This window comes from Eurosta solidaginis, chromosome 4 (genome assembly GCF_040869045.1).
Source record: "Eurosta solidaginis isolate ZX-2024a chromosome 4, ASM4086904v1, whole genome shotgun sequence".
Lineage (NCBI taxonomy): Eukaryota > Metazoa > Arthropoda > Insecta > Diptera > Tephritidae > Eurosta > Eurosta solidaginis.
The window spans coordinates 149,546,659-149,568,488 of record NC_090322.1 but is presented as its reverse complement, the minus strand read 5'-3'; the positions used below and the strand labels follow the sequence as shown (position 1 = coordinate 149,568,488).

General features: G+C 37.4%; 1 protein-coding gene and 1 long non-coding RNA gene across 2 annotated transcripts in view; one reads left to right on the top strand and one right to left on the bottom strand.

Annotated features, from left to right (window-relative positions):
- The window catches only part of LOC137250484 (uncharacterized), a 93,275-nt gene that overhangs the window by 63,861 nt on the left and 7,584 nt on the right, over nucleotides 1-21,830 (bottom strand). The window lies entirely within an intron of this gene.
- Nucleotides 4,700-21,830, top strand: part of LOC137250485 (uncharacterized) — a 30,015-nt gene continuing 12,884 nt past the window's right edge. The window contains exon 1 of the long non-coding RNA XR_010952989.1: nucleotides 4,700-5,733. This is a non-coding gene — a long non-coding RNA (uncharacterized lncRNA). The remainder of the gene's footprint in view (nucleotides 5,734-21,830) is intronic.

The window sequence follows — 21,830 nt, the reverse complement described above, 5'->3', positions numbered from 1 at the left end:
CGATTTGTATGGACCAAAGTTAACCGATATCGCGCCATCGATTTTTCGATAAGATTTGGGCTCAAAAAAGTTCCACTACGCATACCCAAAAAATTATTTCGAGCCTGCGAAATTTCATTTTTTTTTACTTTCTTTCGACTTTGATTTTTAAGGTTTTTTTTTATGACCTACTAAAAAGAGTTTCATATGTAATAAATAAATATATTTTTTTCAAAAAACTGTTATCGACTACGTTTTTAGCGGACATTTTTGGGTTGGACAGGGCATACATGAAAATTTTACAATCAAATGAAAATTTTTTTAGTAGCTCATGAAAAAAACCTTAAAAATCAAAGTCGAAAAAGAGTCAAAAAAATGAAATTTCGCAGGCTCGAAAATTATTTTTTTGGGTATGCGTAGTGGAACTTTTTTCTTTTCTTTCCTGAGCCCAAATCCTATCGAAAAATCGATGGCGCGATATCGATTAATAAATCGACCCAGTCTAATGTATATAGTAATGGTGGTCCAAGCAACTTCAGCCAATTGCTTAGCCAGACAAACATTTTATTCATCAATCGCTTACTCAATCGTTTCACGTCCTCGATCACTCAGAACCCAATATTTTTATTTATTATAATTTATGTTTTTTTTTTTTGAAAGGGGAAAAGAATACAAATACAAATTTAAAACACAACCGCCCACATCCAAATTGACGCATTATGAGATGAAACGGTGATAAGAAAAGAAGACGTAGAGGAATTGGCTAAGTGGCGAACGTGATCATGTAAGAGAACAGAGAACAAATTTTATCAAAATCATTTGGCGGACAAATAAAAAACTTACAGGGTCTCAATGGAAAAACTAAAAATTTTGAACTGGAAAAAAGTATTTTGGAATTTTATTTAATAAATCACTTACCAACGAAGGTCCAAGCTTGCTTTAAATGTTATCTATGAAATGGGTTAACAGGTAGCTCTAGGGATGCCACACAATTATGTCTGAATTAAATTTTAGTTTTATAAGTTGTGCAATAATTTTCGATTGTTAAAAATGTGGCAATACTATTTGACAATATGATGATGAGCACCAAAGTTGTATGTTATCGAACAAAGTGGCAAGGTTAAACTCTAGTCAACTTTAACTGGAGTTTAAACTCACACTGAAAAACCGGGCAGTAATGATTTCATATATACCAGTCTTTTGGCATCCATATTTTACTCAATTACCTTCTAACACAAACAGCCAAAAATTTCAGACTACGGAAACAATATTTAGTCTTATGCTTGGTTTTCCAGTGCAGGTTTAAACTCCAGTTAAAGTTGACTAGAGTTTAACCCTGCCACTTCGGCCGCTTAAACTGAGATGAGCAGCAAAATTTTATGTTATCGAACAAAGTCGCACGGTTAAACTCCAGTCAACTTTAACTGGAGTTTAAACTCGCACTGAAAAATCGGGCATTCAAATCTCCTAATTAAAATTTTACTCGCAATCTGGCCATATAAAACAGCTGATCCAAGCAACCTTATTGAAATCAATGCAATTAGATGATGGCGCTATACCATAACGTCCTACCCATAATCATACCAATTATTTTAAATATTTCAGTTTATGAATTTATTAACTTTTGGTTTTTTTATTTTTTGTTTTGGATACATTTTGACTAAATGACTTATTATTTGTGGGATTTTTTAGTGATTTATTGCGTTTTCTTCTTTTTTATGAAATTGTCACATTTTTTAGAATAAGGCACCAATAACCGATGCCAATAGATATGGTTAAGTAAAAGTAAGGTTATGACTAGGGCGTTATGACAATGTCAGCTTTATCAGGCCCTTAAGTGATGCGCGTAATAATGCAATGTCTTAAGTTATTGCTAAGTGCAAAAAAGGGCCACAAAGGGAATAATTGATAGCAACAGAAAAATTATAGTGGAAACACGTGTTAAAGCCATCGTGCAAAATGCTTTGCGTGTTGGAAGAACGTTGCAAGTGACTTTCGATAACATAGGCCGACAGCATCTCAGATCCAGAAACCGGACTATATATTTTCGAAGGATTTTGATGCGATTAATTGAAATCTGGCCTCAAAATTGCTCTATCAGGTCTGGTTTTCGAGATATCCTAACCTAACGGTGCAAAAAATACCGTTTTTGCCCATATTTGAGGTTATGTAGCCTTGCAGATGTTTTCTTTCACTAAAATTAAAGGATGGCATCTGTAAATACAAGTATTCTTCTTTCAAATGGCGTTGAGTCTGCTCAAATATAATTTTTTTCCGTTCAGATATCGCATTTTGAAATTTTCATGTTTCTAAATTTTCCTACACCTGAAATTCGATTGAGATAACATAGACATGATGTAGTCGATTACTAATTTTCTTGAATTGAGTTTTATTTTTCTTAAAATTTTGCCTCACATCATAAGTGTGCTAACTCACCACATCCCTACGCCATATAACCCTCGCGTACCGAGTCACACACAGCCCTACCCCTAGAAACCACCCCTATCATACCGCAAGCAGGCTAACCCACTTAACCCTGGGGACAGCGTTTACCCGCATATTTTTCTTAAAATAAGTCTTATTTATCTATATATCTCACACCACAAGTGGGCTAACCAACTTAACTGTTAACCCATCAACTCCCGTATCCCCTAACCTCTAGAAACATGAAAATTTCAAAATGTGATATCTCAGCGAAAAAAATTATATTGATGATATATACATACATATATGATATTATAGCAAACTCAACGCCATTTGAAAGAAGAAGACTTGTATTTAAAGATGTCATCCTTTAATTTTGGTGAAAGAAAACATCTGCAAGGCTACATAACATGTACATGTTTTTTACACTTTTAGGTTAGGATATCTCAGCAATTCTGAAGCCAGATTTGGATTCAGCGCATCATAAACCTTCGGAAATATATAGTCTGGTTACTGGGTCTGAATGTTCGTTAAATATTGTCGGCCTGCGTAATTGAACATAAAACGTTTTTATATTGAAAACTATGTTCAAACAGTAAATTGAGATGTTATTTCAAATTGAAACAGAATAACTTTTTTGTATACATTTTTTCATATCTGCTTTAAAAAAATCAAAAGAAAAGCTCGATATTTTCCTTAATAAATGTGCTTTTTATTACTTTCCTGAAAACTTACGGTTTTGTCGCTTAAAATATAACTCGCGAATACTTCTCTTATACATACAAATATGGGCAGTACAACTTGTGTTTAATACACGGTAAAACTTTTTTCTATAAATTGTTTGTTTAATTTAGCGACGCGCAGTATTTTTTTTTTTTTTTGTTACTATATATGACAAGGATTTTTGTGTTTTATCGTTTGGAGCCCTGAATCATATGTATACAGCACTGAATTGTGTATCTAGTCGATTTGCAAATTTTTTTAACAAGTATAGATTTTTATACCCAGCTGCACTTGTACACAGGGTATTATAACTTTGATTGGTTAACGGTTGGTTGTACAGATATAAAGGAATCGAGATAGATATAGGCTTCCATATATCAAACTCATCAGTATCGAAAAAAAATTTGATTGAGCCATGTTCGTCCGTCCGTCCGTCTGTCCGTTAACACGATAACTTGAGTAAATATTGAGGTATCTTCACCAAATTTGGTATCTGGACCCAGAATAGATTGGTATTGAAAATGAGCGAAATCGGATGATAACCACGCCCACTTTTTATATATATAACATTTTGGAAAACACAAAAAACCTGAATCTTTAGTAAATAAAGCACTAGAATGTTGAAATACATGTGAAATGATATTGAGGCTCTTAATAAAAATTTGAAAAAAAAATTTTAAATGGGCGTGGCACCGCCCACTTGTGATAAAATCAATTTTACAAATATTATTAATCATAAACCAAAAATCGTTAAACCTATCGTAACAAAATTCGGCAGAGAGGTTGCCTTTACTATAAGGAATAGTTTGATGAAAAATCAACGAAATCGGTTAAGGACCACGCCCACTTTTATATAAAAGATTTTTCAAAAGGTCGTGGACGAATAAAATAAGCTATATCTTTGCAAAAAAGAGCTTTATATCAATGGTATTTCATTTCCCAAGTGGATTTATAACAATAAATATAAAAAATTTCAAATTTAAAAAAATGGGCGTGGCACCGGTTAAATCGTTTAAATCGCCTCCCATAAAAAAAAAAGATTTTGTAAAAGTGCGTTGATGCAGGTAATAAGCTATTTCTAGTAAAGTTGGAAAATTTCGTTAATAACCCTGCTCTTTTTTTTTTTTTTTGTAATAACGCTTTTTAGTACAATGGCACTTGTGTGTTTATGTTTTTTGTTCTGTTATATTTTTATTTTAAAATAAACAATAGGTAAATCCCCATATCTGAAGTAAAATTACCCGCTCAAGGTCACTGGTGTTAGCCTCTGTATCCATTTTTGCTTCTTTTAAACGAAAATTAGTTCAGAATAGAACCATATATATATGTATTATTGCGCAGCCTTGTAACACTATTAAGCACACAAAACAAACAACAACAGCATTTCAAGTGTGCAGCTGGGTATGTAATGTTCGGTTTCACCCGAACTTAGACTTCCTTACTTGTTTGTTTAAGTTTTCTTATTTATATATACATACATCGGTTTTACATTATATATGTATATATTTGTACATGTAAATAAATAAATATTTTCACTTTTTAAATTTTCTCTCAGTCAGTTCCTCGGTAAAAGTCTAGTTGAGGGGTCGACTGCCTATACGCTACCAAAAATATCGAGATAGGTGTCAAAAGACGCGTATTGACCTCGACAACAATAATCCGTAGGCGGAAAAGAAAAATTTTATCTCTGTCCGGAGATATTTGCAGTGGAAGTTGACGATTCATGTGGCTGTTGTAATTTGTGTGTACCCACAAAAAAAATTGTGAGCATAAGTGTTTTGTGTTTATTATAAGCGCTGCCGAAGGCCGCAAGTGCAAAAAGGTGTTCTGCGCAAAAATACTATGGATACCCCCCCCCCCCCGGTTTCGGAGGGACCCACGGGCCATTTTTCGGGTTTTCGTTAATACCTTTTGAACGAGTTAAAATTTTTATTTTCCGCCTCCGGATTAATAATATTGATGTCAAGAGGCGTCGATTGACACCTCTCTCGATATTTTTGGTAGTGTATTAACAGTCGACCCCACAACTAGACTAGGCATTACCAAATTCTAAAATATTCACTTAAAACATATGTGTGTAGGTACTTGCTCAAATACGACAGTCGTTTTAATAAATTTAAATTTTTCCCATTTAGTTTAATGAAAATAACAAATTTTTGACAAACGCAAAATGTTCAACTTGTGGTCGCATAATACGAGGAACTGGAGATGTATCTTCAAACTTTATAACTCATTTGAAAGCGAAACACACTGATGTTTATCGAAAATATTGTACATTAGATTAGTACGAAACCTCACTTTTCTGTAATTTCCGTGGTTAATACTAAAAATATGGTTCACTATGCAAAACTTAAGATTTTATAGGAAATATCCTAGACGTAATCAAAAGGAAATAAAAATAAACTTTAATCTAATGTACATGGACATCTGTTAATAAATTTATCTGGGACATAACAACCTTCGGTTAGACAGCTAATCATGGTGATGAATGACAACTTAGAGGATCGCTCCAGTTGGAAGTGAATCTATCAACCTAAGTAATATTACTCATACCTATTGTATGAGCATAAGCGCTCACGATATACCGGCACATCCTCCAATGTTCTGGTATGTACAAAACAATCAGTGTATAGCCATAACGTAATCCAAAATAGTGGATATATTACTTTTGTATACAAAACAAAATTGGCTTTACTTAAGGATGAACCATAACGTTATTATTTTTGATAATGAGTGTAGCAAATTATGCACGTGTATATACTTATCCTATATGGTGCATGTATATATTTGCCTCGATAAGCGGTTACGATTTAATATTGCATCCTAAAATGTACTTGTATGTAGAAATTATTCCGTGCATGCAACAAACGAGAATTTTTCTTTCAACAAAGCAGAAAAATAATTAAAATAATCAAAAAAAATCAAAAAAAAATCAAAAAAAAATCAAAAAAAATCAAAAAAAATCGAAAAAATCAAAAATAATCAAAAGGGCCTTTTTTGATTACTTTTGATTATTTTTGATTTTTTTGATTTTTTTTCAATAATCGGAAAAAGTCATGATTTTTTTTTTTGATTTTTTTATAATGGTAATCAATTAGTAATTGCTTTTTACGGAAAACAATTGAAATAATCATTGGCCATTAAAATAGGCATCTAATTAATTGATTACTAATGCTAATTCAAATTTAACAGGTCTGTTTTCAATGTGTGAACATCTTCGCTCACGGTATAGCGGAATCCTGAATGTAAGCGAATGCTGTAAGCGTGTAAGCGTAACCGTAACTGTAAGCGTCAGCGTAGGCATAATCTTCGTAAGTGGTATGCTATATGGGGAATATATGTAGAATGTATATGCAGGCGTAGTGTGGGGTATTGGTATGCCGTATGCAGAACTAGAGAATGTGTTAGCCTAGGCGTAGTGTGTGCAATTAGCAAACTGTATTAAGTATTACAGAATATGTAAACGTAGACTTAGTTTGTGTATTGATACTTTTTGTACTCGATACTTTTTTCCAAGTAATACTTTTTTCCAAGTATTGAGTTAAGTATTGATACCTCGATACTTTTCCCCGATACCTTGCCAAGTGCCGATTGTCATCAACAAAGTTCAGTCCATTAACACCATAACTTAAGCATAAAATGATATCGTCGACGATGGGGTAAAGCTCCGCACTCAATTCCACCGGACTTTTTGATAATGGTTGAATGTGGCACGATTTCTGCATATGGTGCTAAAAGGGAAGTACCAGTTTATTGTCCAGAAGCACTTGCCCCAATAAAATTATGAAAAGCTACTAACTCCATAAAATTTCAATACATTGGAGCTTACGATTTCTTCTCGAACACAAGCTAGATTTTCGAAACCCGAGAAATCGAGTACTCGTAAGTCTCGCGAGCTTCTCGACATAAACTTAATCGCTGTAAGGACAGTATTTATACACTTGGTTTTTTTTACTTGTGACTTTTTTGTTGATTATATTGCTTTCCAATGACACTTAACTCAAAACATACATATTTATTATACGTATAAATTCGTTCACAATATTTTATTTTTTTTTAACGAGACGTCGAGAACACGGCTTCTCGCGAGATTCTGGAATCTCGAAATACTCGTAATACTCACGAGCTTCTCGACTTTCAATTCAGTCGCTGCATTACACTGACACGTTATAAACAAAATATACATTGGATATGTCGGGGTTAATTCTGGATAAGTAGGAGTTTAACCTATCACAGTATTTAGATTGAAGTTGAACTAGAGTTACGCGCGTCTCGTGGGGGAGGTTGGTTTCCTCAACTGCGAGTTCCGGTTATTTGTCTTTGATAACTGGGTTCATCGAGCAATTTTTAGCATTGTATTTTGACGAGTTTTATGGATGTATTTGAGGGCCTTTTTGCCTAGATGATGTTCTGGAGAGAAGACTTACAGTGTCAGTTCTGAGTGCGGTGTTTTGGAAGTTTTGCAGTTTTTGTTTTCCAGTGTAAGGTCCGATGACCATATTTGTGACACGTCTCTAAGAACTTTGTATTACGTATTATTTAAAGGAAATTGAAATATCATGATGAGACACTACTTAAAAGCTGCAGTTTTAACTTGTTCATTTTATCGGTATCCTAATAAATGTTTTCACTAAAGTAACTTTTTTTGGCCTTCCCTAATGTATTTATGAATACGCATTAGACCGTTTCGAAAAAGACACGCAGCAACTCATACAATTTTCTTTAAAAAAGATGGGAGCACTGAATATGAGTGCCACGGAATAAGCAATGCGAAATCCCACGCAATCACTCTTTTGGCAACAGCGCGTGCATATGCATTTGGAGAAAGCTTAATTCAACGCGTGGCTCGTATTTTATGTGATCTGGGATCGCAGGTAAGCTTCATAACGGATCGCTTGGCAAACTCTTTGCAGCTTTATCGTCGTAAATGTAATGTAAATGTGGAAGGCGTCGGGGCTACAGTAAACACCCGAGCAAATGGCAGCGCAACGCTCACACTTAAGTCGACAACGAAGGATTTCAGCATACAACTTGAAGCACTGGTGTTACCGTCCATCACGTCAGAGATTCCCGCAGTGAAGGTTAACGTAAGCCAGTAGTCACATCTGAAAGGACTCGATCTGGCTGATATTTGGTTTGGTACGCCAGGAGCAATCGACGTTCTCATCGGTGCAGATGTATGGGGACAAATCGTACAGGGTGAGGTCATCGGTGCACGACCAGACGAACCTTGCGCCCAGCGTACACACTTTGGTTGGGTGGTATTTGGCCCTGCAACAGTATCTTCAGTTTCCAATGTTTCATCGCTTTCGTTTAAGACCGTCGTTGGCGAAGATGCCGTTCGCCTAGAAGAACTGGTGCACAGGTTCTGGAAGATTGAAGAGGTTCCAACGGCGGATGAATTTGACGAAGATGCGTGTGGTAAGATATTTGATACCACAACCTCCCGTCCACAAGACGGACGTTATGTCGTACACCTGCCCTTGCGGCGCGACGCTCCACAGCTTGGAGAGTCTTTCTCGTTGGCCATGCGCCAGTTCGAGCAGCTGGAACGACGCTTAGTTTCAGACCCTACACTGAGAGAAAACTACGTAAAATTCATAAGAGAGTATGCTACTTTCAGCCATATGGAGAAGGTAGAATCACCGTACGACCATACTGGCTGTTATTATATCCCACATCATGCGGTCGCCGCGAAGTTTCGAGTTGTATTTAATGCTTCGGCGCCAACCACTACTGGTTTATCGCTCAACGACATTCAGCTGGTGGGTCCAACAATCCAGGACTCGTTAATCAATATCCTGTTGCGTTTCCGGCGTTATCAAGTACCAATTACTGGTGACATTGAGAAGATGTTCCGCCAGGTTTTGGTGGCGCCGGAGCATCGAGACTATCACAGAATCATATGGCGAGAGTCTCCTTCCGACGAACTGGGCATATATCGTTTGAAAACAGTCACATATGGCATGGCGTGCAGTCCATACAACGCTGTTCGTGCTTTACAACAATGCGCACATGATAACTACTCGACCGTTCCTGATACTACGAAAGCGATCATCGCGCGTGAAGAGATACTCCATTCGTTCTACGTTGATGATTTTTTAACAAGTTGCGACAATGTCTCCCAAGCCGTTGACCTAGCGTTGAACGTGGACACCATTTTATCCAACGGTGGATTTAAGCTAAGGAAGTGGAATTCCAATGATAGTAAGGTTTTGTTGTATTTATCTAATAACTCGTCTCTTTCTAGTTACACGTTCACGGCATCTGTGGCAACGGTATTGGGACTGAGGTGGGATTCGGTATCCGATCAGTTATTCTACCATGTCGATCTTAATCAGGCAAGTCAGATACCTACAAAGCGACATGTGCTCAGCGAGGTGGCACGTCTTTTCGATCCGGTTGGACTGATAGCACCAGTGATCATAACAGGAAAGCTTTTCATTCAGAGAATGTGGCCTGCCGGTCTATCTTGGGACTCGCCTTTACCCGAAGAACTCCGTGACGAATGGCTCAAGTATCGTTCTACTTTGGAGGCCCTTAGCGAAATCCGCATCAATCGCTGGTTGGGCATGGTTCGGAATAATCAACCCACGTTACACGGGTTTTGTGACGCCAGTTCACAAGCATATGCTGCTGTTATATACATCCAAATAAATGACGCGGATGGTGTGCGCTTATCATTACTAACTGCACGAACAAAGGTAGCACCATTGAAAGGTGCTACGATACCCCGCCTTGAACTTTCGGCTGCGCTTCTTCTGGCTGATACTTTGCATAATGTGAGAGGTGCTTTGCGTTTGGACGCATCTCCGTACATTTTATGGTCCGATTCGGCGATATTCTTGTGCTGGCTGAAGAAGCACCCAACAACACTAAAACCAATCGTATCAAATAGAGTTCGGAGGATTCAAGAGCTAACATCTCCCGATTGCTGGTACCACGTTCGCTCAGCACAGAACCCTGCCGATTGCGCGAGTAGGGGCATCACTCCAAAGGAATTGCTGAATCATCGGCTTTGGTGGCGTGGGCCAGGTTTCATAGAACTTCAGTCAGCCGAGCACTACTTAGTCAAGACGAATCAGAAGTACATCGTAGTGAAATGCGCATCGCATCAGGAGTGGCTAGTCTTCCTTCTGCCTATCCACTAGCAACTCGACGCCTAGATGGTCAGGTCATACCATTGGACGAACGATTCAGTTCCATGCAGCGATTATTGAGTACGGTGGCCATCATACTGCGTTGGTTGGGTAGATATCGACACCTTCGCCAACCTGTCATAAGTACCAGAGAAAGAGACGACGCATTGGATGTTTTGATTCGCATTGAGCAACAGAGACACTTCAAAGTCGAAATGAATCAGTTGAAGACTGCTTCAGGTTTGTCATCTGCCAATAAATTAATCTCATTGAATCCATTTATAGATGAGCGACAGATGTTACGTGTCGGAGGTCGGCTCGCTAAGGCAGATGTAGAAGATGATCAACGTTTTCCTATAATACTTCCGAAATCTACTCCATTAGTTCAGCTTCTAATACGACAAGTCCACGAGACCACGCTCCATGGTGGAACCCAGCTGATGCTGCATACTTTACGACGCAGGTATTGGATATTGAATGCTAGACAGGCCGTCAAAACTTGTATACACAGATGTGTGGTGTGTCGTCGTCATCGAGGTCAAGTGTTCCAACAGCAAATGGCTTCGTTACCCGGGCATAGAGTTAAGCCTGGAAGACCATTCGTTTCATCTGGCGTAGATTACTGTGGACCGTTCACTCTGCGTATCGGTGCGAAACGCTCTCGCACTCTCGTTAAAACGTATTTGGCAATATTTGTATGCATGGCTACTAAGGCCGTTCACATAGAAGTGGTTGACGACCTATCCGCACAAGCCTTCATCGACGCATTCACCCGCTTCATCAGCCGTCGTGGTCCGTGTTGTGATTTATACAGCGACAACGGCACTGCCTTCGTAGGCGCTAATCGACTTCTCCAAGAAGACTTTTCGGCATGGCAAAGCGCTTATACTCAACACTCCTTAGCGAGCACAGGGACGAATTGGCATTTCATCACACCGAGTGCTCCTCATCAAGGTGGCCTTTGGGAGGCTGCTGTCAAGAGCGCTAAACGTCACTTGGTCCGCTGTGTTGGTTCGCAAACTTTGTGGTATGGTCAATTACAGACTTTAGCCGCACGCATTGAGGCGTGTCTGAATTCTCGTCCGATAACTCCGCTCTACGATGATCCTCACGACAAACTTGCATTAACACCCGGCGATTTCCTTATCGGGGCTCCGCTTCTGGCTGTTCCAGAACCAGACGTACGCCATATTCCAACCAACCGCTTGAAGCAATGGCAATGGGTCAGACAAGTGCACCAAGAGTTCTGGCGGCGATGGAGTGAGGAGTACCTGACCACACTTCAACGGCGCAATAAGTGGCAAAGGCGCAAACCAGATATAAAGATCGGTGATATTGTGGTGGTTAAGAGCGAACCTACCGCCAACTCAGTGGCGCATGGGTCGTGTGACAGAAGTCCATCCTGGCGACGATGGTGCCATACGCAATGTCACCTTGAAGACCGCCAGTGGAATTATGAAGCGAGCTGTCCAGAAACTGTGCCGCTTCTTCGATCAACAAGATTCCGAGTCCGCCGACTCGACCGGGCAGGATGTTTAGGATTACTGCTTGGAATGTTTTACCAAACTAAGGAAATTTTATATTGACTGTATGGCAGCACTGTCAAATACATATACATATGTACCAGTATTTTTTTCTCTCAATTTTGTGTCATATCATTTTGCGCTTGTAATTTTCATAGTTCATTATTCTTAATAAACGGTTCAATCTGTTCAGTTATATTATACTTAATTCCGCGGTACAGTTATTGCTAACAAATATCATTTGAAGATATATAATCTAGGGGCGTGGCAAATTGCCAAAATGTAGTAAAAAATCATAAAATTTTTGTTTACACAGCTATAACTCATAAACGGATGGATGGATTTCAAAAATTCTACTTTTCAGTAAAACTTTGAAATATTTACATTCGAACTGCATCAAAAAAAAATACTTGATTCCTTTCTTATATCAGCCAAATTGTTTAAACAAAAGTAACATTTTTACCAAACTGTTCGCGCTAATTGCTTTTGAGTTAGGTATGATGCGACACATACGTACATACGTACATAGCCTTCGCTGCGTTATTTAAATTCGGGCGTAGGTTTATAGGCATGTATGAATGTACATATGTATGTATGTATTTTCATATCATATCAGTTTGACAATCAGTTGAAATGGTTAATTGTTAATGCAACATAAATGGTTAAGAATGCATACATCTGTTGAAAAATAATCTTTCGTTAAAAATATTAAACATTTCCTTAAAATTCTTCAAAAAAGTTTTATTTTTTTGTATTTTTGCATGTATCACTATCACTACATATTATAAAACAAAGTCGCTTTTTCTGTCCCATGTCCCTTTGAATGCTTAAACCTTTAAAACTACGCAACGGATTTTCATGCGCTTTTTTTAATAGATAGAGTGATTGAAGTTTGAAGATTGTATAATAACATCCATTAAATAGTGGAGAAATACTGTTATTTTTGAAGTTTCTAATGTGATGTATATATGTACATATATAAGAGAAAGTGGTGTTAGTTACACTATTTATAACTCAAGAACGGATGAACAGATTTGGCTGAAAATTGGTAGAGGGGTTGCTTTAACCAGGAGACAGACATAGAATACTTTTTATCCCGTTCTGGATAGGGTCTTGAGATCACAACGTGGACCTGGGTAATCCTGGGATATGTTTGTAAAATGTGGGCATCAAATGGAAGCTGTTTATGGGTACTTTGATACGGGGTATTTTGCGTACCCGTGGGTGACTAGGGTCTCGAGATTTTTTTAGGGTCTCGAGATATAGGCCAAAATGTGGACCCGGGTACCCCTAGAATGTGTTTATAGAATATGGATAACAAATGAAAGCTGTTGATGAGTGGTTTAGTACAGGATAGTATTCATACCTATTGGTGACTAGGGTCTCGAGATTGAGGCCAAAACGTGGACCCTGATACCCTAGAAAGTGTTTATACAAGAAGGATAACAAATGAAAGCTGTTGATGAGTGCTTTAGTACAGGGTAATTTTCATATCTGTTTGTGACTAGGGTCTTGAGATATATGCCAAAACTTGGACCAGGATAACACTAGGATGTGTTTTTACATTATGGGTATCAAATTGAAGCTGTTGATGAGTGCTTTAGTGCAGGGTAGTTTTCATACCTATAGGTGATTAGGGTCTCGAGATATAGGCCAAAACATGGACCAGGGTAACACTAGGATGTGTTTTTACATTATGGGTATCAAATTGAAGCTTTTGATGTGTATTTTAGTACAGAGTAATTTATACCGCTGGGTGACTAGGGTCTCGAGATATAGGCCAAAACGTGGAACCGGATATCCCTAGAATGTGTGTGTAATATGGATATCAAATGAAAGCTGTTGCTCAGAGCTTTAAAGTAATTTTCATTGTGATATTCGATTTAGTCGCATCAACCTGGCAAAACTGATAAATATGCATGCGCAGCCGAAAAAAAGCATGAATTGATAATACCCACATACCTATTTACATACGTCCTATTCGATTTGTCTGAAATTTGGTATATAAATTTGCCTATATTAGTATTTACGATGCTTTTTTCCGGGAAGTAGACCATAGACGGGCTGGGAATGCGATTAGGACTAGGATTGAGACTGAGACTCGGAGTAGGAATCGAACTCGGAATGGGACTGGAACAAAATACATACCACCCTCTGGGACTGGCAATAAGGGATGAAGAAGAATGGGAAAAACTTGAGAGGGAAAGAAAAGAGGGAAGGATAAGGAGACTGAGAAAGAGATATAGTGAGACGAAAATAGAGATAGATGAAGCGAAAAAGACGGAGGGAGGAGAGAATAATATGATTAAAAAGAAGTGAAGAGGGGAGGGCAGAGTTAGAGAGGAAAAGCTTATTAAAATGTATGCAGGTAGACCAAATTTAGGGCAAAACAACGTCTGACGGGTCTGCTAGTATAATATATTTATAAGGTTCTATATAGCTTAATGGCGGCCACCGTGGTGTGGTAGTAGCGTGCTTCGCATACCACACCGAAGATCCTAGGTTCAATTCCCGAGCAATTAGAAAAACAAATTTGTAAGCGTGGTCGCTCCTCGGCAGTGATTTGGCAAAGAGTCCGATTGTATTTCTGCCATGAAAATCATCTGTCTTGCAGATGTCGTTCGTAGTCGGCGTAAAACATGAAAGTGCCGCCCCGCCAATTTATAGGAGAAAACTAAAAGGAGCACGACACAAACTGGAGAATAAGCTCGGCCTAAAATCTCTTCCGAGTCTGTCACGTCTTGTATTTTTTTTTATCCAGCTTAATGTTAGAAGGACTGAAGTCGAATTTCAACGAGCAAATTTGGACCTTAGCACTGTCTGTATCCAATGACTGCGCGTTTAAAGTTTGAGTCTAAATCTAAGACTTTTTGTACTACATATATAACCAGACTAAATTGTGCTTAAAATTTAGATTAGCACTAACCCAATAAATTTGAAAAACGGCGTTTTAATCTCAGGGCAGTGCTGCAATTGACGGGTAATTTATGGCAACTCACAGAAAGTAGCCTTTCCGAGCAGTTTCTGGGTTAAGTTTCCAAACATTTTCTTATTCGGTCCTTTATAAGACTCTACTTATAACATGTTTATACAAATTTCGATACAGGTACATTATTTTTAGCTTATGAGTGTGTTGTGGTCATGGAACTCGGCCATCCAAGCAGAGTTATGTTCTGCTTACGGGCCTTTGGTTTGAAGTTTGTCTAAAATGTTACTTGAGTTGGAACCAGAACTGCACCAAGACAAGAGTTTTCACAAAGTCCACCAGAGTCCGATCAAGCCCGACGAATATCAGAAAATCAACAATAACCGTAGGTCTTATATTATAAAAGGCTATTCGAAGGCACAAATAATACAAAACCCTTGAAAGAAAGCCATATAAAAATCAAAATAGACAATAATAAGGTTAACAAAAGCCTATAATAATTTGTATGTAGGTGACATGTTTGCCTAAGTCGCTGTGTGATTTCCCTCATATCAGCTCCACCAAGTACCTTGCTCCCACATTATGCAGCAGTCTAGTGACTAGACTTACGCTCTCATTCTTTATTACTCCATACATATATTCCCACATAGCATACCTCTTACAAAGACTACGCTTACAGGTATTCAGAGGTTGATAAGCGCAATTCAAAGTTTTATAGCTTAAAAGCTCCCGCAACCCAATTGTCAACCTACGCGAGGGGAATCCTGTTACAACTATGAATGTATCATACACATATTTAACAGGCGAGGCTCATCATGGAACTCGGGGGATGGGGCGGGATGGCCTAGAAGGTTTAATGTGGTCATATTAATATTTCCCAAGATGGTTGGGCTAGTACCTTAATGGTGCTTTGTTACCGGAACGTACCGGATCTATATCCGGCAAAAGACCAACAACATCGATAACACTCCCCAAAACCTTCAGGGAGTGTCTTTATCGTTGATACAACAACAACAACTACGCTTATGCGTACACTTACGTCTTATGCTTACATTCATGATTCCCCCATACAGTGAGCAGAGATCTTTACACATCAAAAATTACAAAAGTCTAATAAAATCGAGAGAAATCTCTTAACAAATTTGTAACTGAGAATGGAGTTAACGTGCAATAATATAACAAAAATTCGCAAGTAACAGAAACGCTTTAGCTCGTCATGAACGGTTCTCAATTTAATTACATAACAAGTAAGGAAGTCTAAGTTCGGGTGAAACCGAACATTGCATACCCAGCTGTACACTTGATTTGCTGTTGTTGTTTGTTTTGTGTGCTTAATAGTGTTACAAGGCTGCGTAATAATACATATACATATGGTTCTATTCTGAACTAATTTTTCTTCGAGTTATGGCTCCCGAAACATAGAGAATTGCCTAGTCATAAAAGGGGCGGTGCCACGCCCATTTTTTAATTTGAAGTTTTCCCCATTTATTGTTATAAATCCACTTGGGAAATGAAATACCATTGATATAAAGCTCTTTTTTGCAAAGATATAGCTTATTTTATTCGTCCACGATCCTTTTAAAAATCTTTTATTTGAAAGTGGGCGTGGTCCTTAACCGATTTCGTTAATTTTTCTTCAAAGCATTCCTTATATTAAAGGCAACCTCTCTGCCGAATTTTGTTACGATAGGTTTCACGATTTTTGATTTATGATTAATAATATTTGTAAAATTGATTTTATCACAAGTGGGCGGTGCCACGCCCATTTAAAAAAATTTCAAATTTTTATCAAGGGTCTCAATATCAGTCCACACGTCAAATTTCAAAATTCTAGGTGTATTATTTACTAAATAATCATTTTTTTTGTGTTTTCCAAAATGTGATATATATAAAACAAGTAAGGAAGGTTAAGTTCGGGTGTAACCGAACATTACATACTCAGTTGAGAGCTATGGTGACAACATAAGGGAAAATAACCATGTAGGAAAATGAACCGAGGGAAACCCTGGAATGTGTTTGTATGACATGCGTATCAAATGAAAGGCATTAAAGAGTATTTTATGAGGGAGTGGGCCATAGTTCTATAGGTGGACGCCATTTAGGGATATAGCCATAAAGGTGGACCAGGGTTGACTCTAGAATGCGTTTGTACGATATGGGTATCAAATGAAAGGTGTTAATGAGTATTTTAAAAGGGAGTAATCCTTAGTTCCATAGGTGGACGCCGTTTCGAGATATCGCCATAAAGGTGGACCAGAGGTGACCCTAGAATTTGCTTGTACAATATGGGTATCAAAAGAAAGGTGCTAACGAGTATTTTAAAGGGGAGTAATCCTTAGTTCCATAGGTGGACGCCGTTTCGAGATATCGCCATAAAGGTGGACCAGGGGTGACCCTAGAATTTGTTTGTACAATATGGGCATCAAACGAATGGTGTTAATGAGTATTTTAAAAGGGAGTGGGCCTTAGTTCTATAGGTGGATGCCGTTTCGAAATATCGCCATAAAAGTGGACCAGGGGTGACTCTAGAATGTGTTTGTACGATATGGGTATCATATTAAAGGTATTAATGAGGGTTTTAAAAGGGAGTGGTGGTTGTTGTATAGGTGGTCGCATTTTCGAGATATCGCCATGAAGGTGGACCAGGGGTGACTCTAGAATGCGTTTGTACGATATGGGTATCAAATGAAAGGTGTTAATGAGTATTTTAAAAGGGAGTAATCCCTAGTTCCATAGGTGGACGCCGTTTCGAGATATCGCCATAAAGGTGGACCAGAGGTGACCCTAGAATTTGTTTGTACAATATGGGCATCAAACGAATGGTGTTAATGAGTATTTTAAAAGGGAGTGGGCCTTAGTTCTATAGGTGGATGTTGTTTCGAAATATCGCCATAAAAGTGGACCAAGGGTGACTCTAGAATGTGTTTGTACGATATGGGTATCAAATTAAAGGTATTAATGAGCGTTTTAAAAGGGAGTGGTGGTTGTTGTATAGGTGGTCGCCTTTTCGAGATATCGCCATAAAGGTGGACCAGGGATGACTCTAGAATGAGTTTGTACGATATGGGTATCAAATTAAAGGTATTAATGAGAGTTTTAAAAGGGAGTGGTGGTAGTTGTATATGTGAAGGCGTTTTCCAGATATCGACCAAAATGTGGACCAGGGTGACCCAGAACATTATCTGTTGGATAGCGCTAATTTATTTATATATGTAATACCTGCCAAGATTTTAAGGGTTTTTTATTTCGCCCTGCAGAACTTTTTCATTTTCTTCTACTTAATATGGTAGGTGTCACAACCATTTTATAAAGTTTTTTCTAAAGTTATATTTCGCGTCAATAAAACAATCCAATTACCTTACCATGTTTCATCCCTTTTTTCGTATTTGGTATAGAATTATGGTATATTTTTCATTTTTCGTAATTTTCGATATCGAAAAAGTGGGCGTGGTCATAGTCGGATTTCGTTCATTTTTTATACCAAGATAAAGTGAGTTCAAGTAAGCACGTGAACTAAGTTCATTAAAGATATGTCGATTTTTGCTCAAGTTATCGTGTTAACGGCCATGCGGAAGGACAGACGGACGACTGTGTATAAAAACTGGGCGTGGCATCAACCGATTCCGCCCATTTTCACAGAAAACAGTTAACGTCATAAAGTCTATGCCCCTACCAAATTTCAAAAGGATTGGTTAGTTTTTGTTCGACTTATGGCGTTAAAAGTATCCTAGACAAATTAAATGAAAAAGGGCGGAGCCACGCCCATTTTGAAATTTTCTTTTATTTTTGTATTTTGTTGCACCACATCATTACTGGAGTTGAATGTTGACATAATTTACTTATATACTGTAAATATATTAAATTTTTTGTTAAAATTTTACTTTAAAAAAAAATTTTTTTTTAAAGTGGGTGTGGTCCTTCTACGATTTTGCTAATTTTTATTAAGCTTACATATAGTAATAGGAGTAATGTTCCTGCCAAATTTCATCATGATATCTTCAACGACTGCCAAATTACAGCTTGCTAAATTTTAAATTACCTTCTTTTAAAAGTGGGCGGTGCCACGCCCATTGTCCAAAAGTTTACTAATTTTCTATTCTGCGTCAAAAGTTCAACTCATCTACCAAGTTTCGTCGCTTTATCTGTCTTTTGTAATGAATTATCGCACTTTTTCGGTTTTTCGAAATTTTCGATACCGAAAAAGTGGCCGTGGTTATAGTCCGATATCGTTCATTTTAAACAGCGATCTGAGATGAGTGCTCAGGAACCTACATACCAAATTTCATCAAGATACCTCAAAATTTACTCAAGTTATCGTGTTAACGGACGGACGGACGGACGGACATGGCTCAATCAAATTTTTTTTCGATCCTGATTATTTTGATATTTGGAAGTCTATATCTATCTCGATTCCTTTATATATGTACAACCAACCGTTATCCAATCAAACTTAATATACTCTGTGAGCTCTGCTCCACTGAGTATAAAAAGAGCGTGGTTATCATCCGATTTTGCTCATTTTCAATACCATTCTATTCTGGGTCCAGATAAGCTCGTATACCAAATTTGGTGAAAATAACTCAATATTTACTCAAGTTATCGCGTTAACGGACAGACGGACGGACGGACGGACATGGCTCAATCAATTTTTTTTTTCGATACTGATGGTTTTGATATATGGAGGTCTAATCTATATCGATTCCTTTATACCTGTACAACCAACCGTTATCCAATCAAAGTTATAATACCCTGTATACAAGTGCAGCTGGGTATAAAAATACTGCATTTAGTTCTTCTATACATACATACATACGTCTTTAAAGTAATCGTAGACTTTATTATTTTATATGACTCAACTACCTAATAACAATGTTTTGATGTTTGTTGCTCAATGTCATTGCGGCATCATGCAAATATATAACGCATACGCCATGTACTCATACAAAAGAATCTTTTACTGTTTTCACACAGAAACTTAATGATCTCATTTCACCTGCTAATGAAATCGTAAATTTTTTGCTTTCACACAGAAGTAACTGCTCGATTAGTATGAAGGATGAGACAGACAATCATGGCGGAACGATACAAGGTGGGAGCATGGTGACATACCTACAAACAAAAAAAATTCCATGTACTAGTAAATTCGATGGACAAATGTCAAAATCGTACTGCGCCGGTAGTTGATGTATCAAATCAAATAAAAAAGGTTATAATCAGCTGTTCGATGCGGCCACCTTGTATCGTTCCGCCATGCAGACAATGACATTTGCTTTGACAAATGACATTTTTAAGCACTGAACACACCGAAAACTAAGAAGCGGAAACGGAAGCGGAACGCTGCCAACAGAGTTGCATTGTGCTTTTGACTTCATTAGGCATTCGATTAGCTACTAATGAAATAATAATAGATTCGAATTTTGTAGGGAATATTGAGCTCAATAAGGGTCTTAATGTAGAAAACTCCCTTTATTATTCAATAAGCCGTCTGTGTGAAAATAGTATTTATCACTTAAGCATGACATTTGACGCGAATTTGTTCTCGAAAATAAATGAGAAATACACATGTACTTAAGGAACCGCCCGAAGTCAGACATTTACTACTGGTAAATAGTCTTGACGACAATACTTATGCATGTATTCTAAATACATAATAAACAAACATACTTCTTCAATCAGTGACTTGATTGGTGTTTTAGCAAACGAATGAGTAATGAATAATATAAATATTTTTGTACTGATTTGTTTTGATAAAAGCACTGTGGTTTGCAAGCTTTTAAGAAAATTTGTTTTCTAGTAAACAAATAAATATGTAATACTCGTTCTGTGGACTTTTTTTAGATTCCTAAGTGCTATCGTCTATTATCGATTAGTATACGTTTTTACGAATTTTCATATTACATATGTGCCCCGGAATCATGAAACAACCCTATTGTGCGAAAAAAACGTTCTTCACTTTTTGAGTGATTCTTATAGGAAATTTAACGGGTTTTCCAATGGAACAAACCACAGTTTTCTACCTTTCTTAGTTTTTTCACAAATCGCATTTAATGCCAAATCGGACCACAAATAAGATTTTTTGAAAAATCTCGATCCATGCGCCAGCTATCGGTGTTTTTTTTTTTTTTTTGCTTATTATTGCATTGCCATCGGCTTCTGAACTATATTCCAAGTTTCAAGCTTGTAGGTTATCGGGAAGTTAATTAAATTTTAATTACAAAATTCATTCACAACGGCCAGCCGCTACACAGAGTCAAGCTAAACAAAAACTTTAAACGCGTTTTGCTCGAAAACTTGTTTTCGCACAATAGGGTCGTTTCATGATTCCAGGTCACATATATTTTCTTAATTGACAGCATGAGTGATTCTGTAATTTATATTCCTCTCCTTCTGCAGGCGGGTTCCGATAATAATCGCAACATTTGCGAGGACAAAACTTATATCGCTGAATCAAGCGAGTACCAGTCGCTGAAAAAGTTGCATAATGTTGCTGCTGAATAAGATATTGGGACAATATCGACTGCAAAGTGGAATATCAGCTTATCTCGACTGTCAGTTGGAAAACGCTTTAAGTTAGAATATTTTTCAAAAACGCTCTATCTCTAAACTCGGTTTAAAAAAACGTATTTAAGCTCAGATAGGCCGTTTTTGAATAATATACTAAAATAGAGCGTTTTTCAAAGAAAGTCTGAAATGAATCGTTTTTCAAACGTTTGCTGAAATACGACGTTTTCGACGCCACCCGCGATAAGATGATATACAATAAGCAATCGTTATTACTTAATGTACATACATATTTAAATTACAAATTATAGCACATGAATAATGGAATGAGATCATCTTAGCAAGTCAACTTTTTTATACAAAACTATTCTTACTTTGCCAAACCTAAACATATTTACATATGTATGTATAATAAAAACTACAGTAGGGATGAACGGACACAAACAAAATAAAGTATGAGGTGAAAACAAAATTTCGTAAATCAAAAACAAATAATTTCAAAATATTCTCACTTTAGCACATATTTGCGTAGCATCGCGGGAGAAGCTGTTATTATATTTCGCCCTGTACAGGGTGGTTCAAAAATTTGCTGCACAAAGCTCATTAAATAAAGTT